This window comes from Primulina eburnea, chromosome 9 (assembly GCF_022965805.1).
Source record: "Primulina eburnea isolate SZY01 chromosome 9, ASM2296580v1, whole genome shotgun sequence".
Lineage (NCBI taxonomy): Eukaryota > Viridiplantae > Streptophyta > Magnoliopsida > Lamiales > Gesneriaceae > Primulina > Primulina eburnea.
In genome coordinates this window covers 7,057,761-7,065,188 of record NC_133109.1, presented here as the reverse complement: position 1 = coordinate 7,065,188, position 7,428 = coordinate 7,057,761, and the positions used below count along the sequence as shown (strand labels likewise).

Genomic DNA, 7,428 nt, shown 5'->3' with positions numbered 1-7,428 from the left:
CCTTGGTGCATCCCATATGGTGGACCTCTTTGTTGGCGATTTTGGCTGTTTTGGCCTCCCCACGAAAAGTTTGGGTGATTCCTCCATCCCGGATTGTATGTATTCGAATAAGGGTCATTTCTAGGACGGTTCTGGAATCCCACTTGTTTCACCGGTGCTCCCTCAGGCACATAAAATGGATTGCCATCTTGGCAATCCTGCACGTCATGCTCACCCCCACACTTATCACAGAAAATTTCTTGCAGACGCATAGCCGACCCACTCATGCTCATCCCATCAATCTTTCTACTCAAAGCCTCTAACTGTGCTGAAACCGCAGACAAATCATTAACTTGATGAACTCCAGCACCTCGTCTTTGCCTATCAGACTGAGGATGATAGCTACTCGCAGCCATCTCCTCCAATAACTCATATCCTTCCTCAGCCGTCTTTCTCAGTAAGTTACCACATGCAGCAGCATCTATCATAGTACGGTTAGGAGTAATAAGACCATAGTAGAAAGTTTGAACAACTAACCCAAGCGGTAGCTCATGGTGTGGACATCTCCTCAACAAGTCCTTGTAACGCTCCCATGCCTCGTAAAGTGACTCGTTCTCATATTGAGCAAACGTAGTAATGTCGGCTCTAAGCTTCATAGTCTTCGACGGAGGAAAGTACTTGATCAGGAATGCCTTTGCCATATCCTCCCATGTAGTGATAGACCCTACAGGCAAACAGTTTAACCACGACTTAGCTTTATCTTTCAGTGAAAATGGAAATAAGCGCAGACGAACAGCATCATCAGACACGCCATTAAACTTAAAAGTATCACAAATTTCAAGAAAGTCAGCTATATGAGAATTAGGGTCGTCAAGTGCACTTCCCCCAAATTGAACAGTGTTCTGAATCATCTGGATGATAGCTGGCTTGATCTCAAACTGATTAGCTCGGATGACTGGTCTTACGATGCTTGGACGGGCTCCATCAAGAGACGGCTGTGCATAATCCAACATTGGAATGCGACGTGGTATCTCAACTTGTCTATTGTCACGCTGTTCCTCTCCACGTTCTTGCTCGTGTCTTTCCATCTGTTCTTTGAGTCTTTGTTGTTGTCTTCGACGTCTAGCTGTGCGTTCAATCTCGGGGTCAAAAGGCTCAAGCTTAAATTCGAGTGATCTTCGCATGCACCACCAGAAAAATCTGCAACACAAGGAGAGTATCAAATAGCAATAAAATAAGTTATACTAAAGAATTTAAATGAGAAATAAAAAAAAAATCGTGAATCAACAGTCCCCGGCAACGGCGCCAAAAACTTGATCGAGCAAAACTTGCACAGTGAATAGTCCCAAAATTTATTTTATAGATGAAAGCTCGATTTAAATATCGCAAGTGCACGATAGTCAAGTTATAATAAACGTAAGTGAATACGAGTATCGATCCACAGGGACTGCGTTACACTATTTTTATTCTCACGTAAAATTTCTTTAACAACGATGAATTGAGTTGATGATTAAAATAATGTAAATTGAACAACTAAAATAATTAAAATGCAAAGGAAATGTGCTCAAGAATGCAATGATTAATTTAGATTAAATCAAAGGAGAAATGAATTTGTTGGGAAATTATCAGTTCACCTACCACTCGTGTTTAAACAATTATATTCGACTTTTACTCGTGCATTCGACGGAATTCCCTAGACTAATTAATATACTCTGTCGAGCGATATTAATACTAATCATAAACATGCAGTACTCAAGTGTCCTCAAGTATTTAACAGTTCAAGATTGCATTACTTCCTATGGAATCCACTAGTTTTCATCCGGGTGAACTATCACTGTCGACACGTACCCAATTCCGTATATGTACTAAAATTGTAAATCCGTGGTTTATACTATGTGATCTTATTGTTAATTATTCTATCGACATCATTAACAACATGAAATAATCAAAGGAAGTTAGCTAAGCTTCGATTGAAATAAGAATGAACAATAGCATAAACAAATCACTTAATAAAAACGTCGAGAAATAATGTTAAACAACGAGTACGGGGTAGGATCCCCTCAAATCCCAACAAATCTAGAGTTTAGCCACTAAAATTCATAATAAAAAAAAAAACAACAATCTAAGAATTAAAAACTGAATAATGAAAATACTAAAGATGACGACGGATGACGGCCACGACGCGTGGAAATCTCGAAGTCTTCGAAATCCCCTTTGCTCCTAGCCTTTTTTCCAAGAAAATCTGATGAAAGTGATCAAAAATCGCCCAAAACGCTGCCTCTCTCGTTTGTTAGGTCTATGGTATAGAATAGAGTCCAAAAAAAGGAAACATATCTTTTCAAATCTCGCAGCTCGCTAGGGCGGTCAAAAGTGTCCGCCCTAGCGAGACGCTCTCGCAGAAATTTCCTCGGCCATGTCCCTGGATTCGCTGGGGCGGTCACTTTTGACCACCCTAGCTAGACGTTTGCGCAGCAACTCCTCGGCCAGATCAACATGCTCGCTGGGGCGGTCACTTTTGACCGCCCTAGCGAGTACCTCTCGCTTCTTTGGCAATTATTTCCCACTTTTTGGTTCAATTCCTACAAAATAACCACCAACTACACGAGTTCAGTCAAATGCTAAATAATGATAGAAAAATGCTAAATTAAACTAAAACAAACTAATATGATGCATGAATGCGACTCGAAAACAACACTAAAAACACGTAAAAACGAGTCCTATCAGTTTCCAACTGAAGTAACTATTCCCGAGAGTACACGGACCTGTACACGGAGGGCCACATGGGGTACGTGTCCTTGACGGCTGAGCGAAAATATTTTCCTTCCTAGAGTTTTATTTCTTTTGGTAACTAGATTATTGTTATCTTTTTGACATATAAACATATTTTGGATGTAATTTTACACACAATTCAGATTATTTATTGATATTTTATCATTGTTCTTGAGTTTTCTCTCAAACAATTAAAGCTTTTGCTTTGTCAAACAAAATCAAACTTATCAAAGTTTTTAACTTTGTGGCGTTTGTCGATCGTGCTTGTGTGGATTGTCGTCGACTTGTTCTTCGAAGGTTCGTTATAACTTCGGTTGTTTATCTCGTGATTATTTGTTGCTAAACTTTTCATAGTTTAGAGGTGAAAATCACAACACACACTTGATTCAAAAGATCGGGACAACAACGATTCTTTGTTCGATATTATATTGAGGGCGCGATTCAATTTTAATCGTGTTTGATTTTATTCGTACAAAGATTCACATCACCATCCCACCTTCAAAGGCGGACTGAAGCTCCTGGATCTTAGTACAGGTAGCAAGTGCCTTTTCCAGCACCTTGTCTTCAATTGCCTGCTTCCTTGCAGCTATCACTTCCTTCATGAACTCCTCGGCCAAATAAGGATTATTCTCTCTTGCCATATTCTTTCTGTTTAAAAGTAACTATATGGCTTGTTAGAGTAGGTGCCCGTCGAGCCAAGTGTTGGCCGAGTGTTCACAATGAAACTCTATGTATAAGCAGTCTTTATTTTAATAATATTTGAATTTATTGTTTTGGCAAATCTTTATCTGTATACCCATGTTAGTTGCATAGATAAAGCCCTTGAATATACAAATAGTAGAAAGAATATGAGAAGCTCATATGATGAGTATCATGAAACTCATATTTGGAATACCGTATATTCTAAACGGCTCCTAGTCGATTCAGCCGCCGCTAAGAAGGATATAGGCCGCTCGAGTTCGAGACTAGTATCTGCGATCTGAGTACCATGTTTCATTGGTAGGGGACATTGTGATGTCCGAATATGCAGATAGGTGCTCCTTGTAGAGTGCACTGAACAACCCTCCATAAAAGGACTTTCCAAGTGGTTCTCACTTATCGAGTGGAAAAGTCCTGGTTTATGGTTGTACACCATTAGTCCTTATGACTCGGGACAACATTGAGACTCTATGTGATAGAATTACACTTTGACTTGTTTACCGACTCTCATAGGGTCATCAGGTGGCAAGGTTGGGTGTTCTGTCGAAACACATAGGAGTCGATGCTTTGTAGTCGGGGATTCACCGCTTACCTACGGGTATGGATATCCTATGTGTTTTCATGTATATGTAGTTTGAAATCTCTGATCAGAGTATGGTGGTAAATATGAAAGGGGTTTCATAGATTACACCATCGATGCAACTACGACATGACACATAGTATCGATTCATTGACAACTCTCGATAAACCAATGGTTGTCGAATCGGTCGGGATATATGAGTTGAAGGGACCGTACTGTACGCTAACCATAATAGAATGGTTCTTGCAGGCACTATCATTTGATACCTAGGGAATCATGTAAGCGATGCTGCTAGGCGTTTAACATGATTGGTTGGGTACTTTCAGACTTGAGTTCTGACGTTCTTGTTATCAAGGAGTTGATAAGTAAGAATGGAGCAATTGGGGTATGCTCATATAAGGACATGTTTAGTCCGAATCACATGGAGATATGAACCCACGGCTAGTTGTATCAGTGAACCATTGAGGGCCACACAAGTACTAGCTTTCTAGATCCCGTTGAGAAGTAAAATAGTTCAATGTGTTGAACGGCTTATAAAGGAGTTTATAAGCGTAAGGAAAATTAGAAGTATGACTTCTATAAAGGAGAAAATAGTTCAATGTGTTGAACGGCTTATAAATGAGTTTATAAGCGTAAGAAAAAAATAGAAGTATGACTTCTATGAGAGAAATGTAAATTTTAATTTATGGAAGTGTTCCTAAATTAAAATTTGGCCAAGCAAATAATGTATTTGAAAATTGTGATTTTCATAGACATTATTATGGACTAAATCCAATTAATTCAAGTGTTGAATTAATTAAACACTAGTGGACCTAGTAGAGTCCAAATAATTAAATTAATTAAAGTGTTGAATTAATTAAATAACATTGGGCCTTGTAGAGCCCAATTGAAAATAATTATTAAACTAGTGGGCTTGAGTAAAATCAAGTAATTGTTAAATGGTCTCAAATGGGTTTGAGACATTTTATAAAGTCCATGGGCCTTGTAATTGTTACAAGCCCAAGTAGAATTGCATGCTTGGGAGGTGAAAGGTTGGGGAATACTTTTGATTAAAAAAATTGACATGGCATGCAACTTTTTGCAACACCTTTTCCCACAACCAAGACTAGTCTTCCTTCTCTCCTTCAAGCACCCTAATGGCCGAAATATACACACACATTCTCTCCCATTTTTCTCTCAATTTTTCTTCAATTTGTTGAGGAAACACTACACTTCTCTTTGAAAAAATCTTTTTATTTTTCTAGTGCAAAATAAAAGGGGCTCTAGCTAGTTGGTGGTGGGCTTAATAGTTGAGCAAGGAGTGCTCAAAGGAAGCTTGTAGATTTATCATCCTTTGAAGAGCTAAGGTGTTTACACCTTGGTTGGAGCCATCATCAACCTCAAGAGGTTGATAGGTAACTATTTCTCAACACCCTATGTATGACATAGTTGTGTTTTTGTATTTGCTACATGAAATGTGTGGTGGACGAATTTTATGCCAAAAATCGAAATATTTTTGCTTCCGTTGCGCTTCCGGTCACCGTAACCGATCCCCTTTCAAGTGGTATCAGAGCTATGGTTACGTTTTTTGTGTAGCAATTACAAGATATTATGTTGAGATCGATTTCTAACCGCATGAGGTAAAGTTTTGCAACGATTCAAGGCCGGATTTGGGGCGACTTTTGGTCAGCAAGTTGCTGCCCATTTCGGGCAGCTTGGGCTGCCCGAGGGGCTGCCCGAAACGGGCAGCAAGGGCAGCCCCCCTATTTTTAATAAAAAAAAATTTTTTTGCATGTTGGCCGAAATCCGGCGACGGCGATGACGACTAGGGTTTCCAAAAGTGTTTTGGATTATCAAAGTGTCATGGGCCTTGGGTTGTTGGGCCATTGGATGGCTAATATATTTGTGAATTTTAAATGGGCCAAAACGTTTTTGGCGAAAAATGAATTTTTGGGCCCTTAAGTTTAAAATTACAAAAGTTGCAAACATTTTCTCATGAAATGAATATTTTAAGTTGGACTTTAAATATTTATAGTAAATGGTGATTTACAAGAAATTCGGTTATAAATAAATTAATTGGAAAGTAGACAAATGTGTTTGTATACTTTGTTAATTTAGTTTATAATCGTGGCGGTTAGTGATTGGATCAAGATATATAATATTGGATCAATTAATTATTGTGATAATTAATTTATGGTGTGTGATATGTGATATTATGCATGAAGGATGATCAAAAGCCCAAGCCCAATTTGCTAGTGTATGCTAGGATATTTTGTGTTGAATGATTGTAATAATTATCAATTTATAAAGTGGGCTTGGTTTATGGCCCGTTCCCACCCCATGAGATGTATCCCTATTTGCCATGGATATTTATTTGTAAATATTAGTATAGTGGATGATCAAGATTGGAAGATGGTGGCCATGATGATTATGAAGATCGAAGACATGTAAATATTGGAAGCTAATGTAATAGTTGCATTTGCATCCCATGCATTTCCCTAGGATTGGACCTAGGCCCGTGTTTAGCTCACACGGTCCGTTTGTATTGGGGCGATTGATCATTCTTGTTTGTTTATTGTTTATAATATATGCATGATATTTTATAAATAATGAGTATGTGCGTTATTATTATGATAATAACAAAGTTGCATGAATCCGGCAAACATACGATCAAACATGACGAGCTTTTAAATAAAATTAATGATGAGACCTTTCAAAATTAAAAACCCTCATTTTGAATAAGATTCAAAATTAATATCAAGCCCGAAAAGGGGAATTATAAATTTTTTTATAATTTCCATGTCTTCCATCGACAATAGGTACATGATGAACGCTACCCGTACTCGGAGCTCGGCTCATATTATTGGGGGAGCTTTGGGTGCCGGAAAGCTGTGACATCCATTGACATGGTGATGTGAACTACGTGGAACTCCCATGATTTCGGCTCATATTATTGGGGGAACTCATGGCGACCGTCCATTAAGGTTCAACATCGATGGGTAAGGCTTGACACGTGAAGATGAACGACGTCATATTATTGGGTCCTAATCAAACGTGAGACAAAAGTTTACGTAGAGGGTTGCATTGTGATGCAATTGGAAACTACCTTTTAGGAATTGTGATTGGCTGATATTATTCGGGATCATAATTCGCTAATTGGACCTTACGTACCTACTGAGGAAAGGAGTTTCCCCTTTTCACTAGAGGGTAGTGAAAGATGCCAAAACAGTGGGAGCAAATATTTATGAAGTAAAAGTCCAAACTTCATAACTTACTAAATATTTTAAAATAGTCATCAACATTTATCTGTTTTTACTTTTCAGTACAAATTGACAATGTCTTCGATTCGCAATCCGATATCCGTAATACTCGACAAACACATATTAACTGGACCTAATTACCTCACTTGGCTAAGAAACCTG

General features: G+C 38.4%; 1 non-coding gene across 1 annotated transcript; it reads left to right on the top strand.

The window, feature by feature from the left end:
* Positions 1 to 525: 525 nt before the first annotated feature.
* LOC140842193 (small nucleolar RNA R71) lies at positions 526 to 632 on the top strand. The gene has a single exon (XR_012120325.1). It is a non-coding gene; the product is annotated as a small nucleolar RNA R71 (small nucleolar RNA).
* Positions 633 to 7,428: the final 6,796 nt, after the last annotated feature.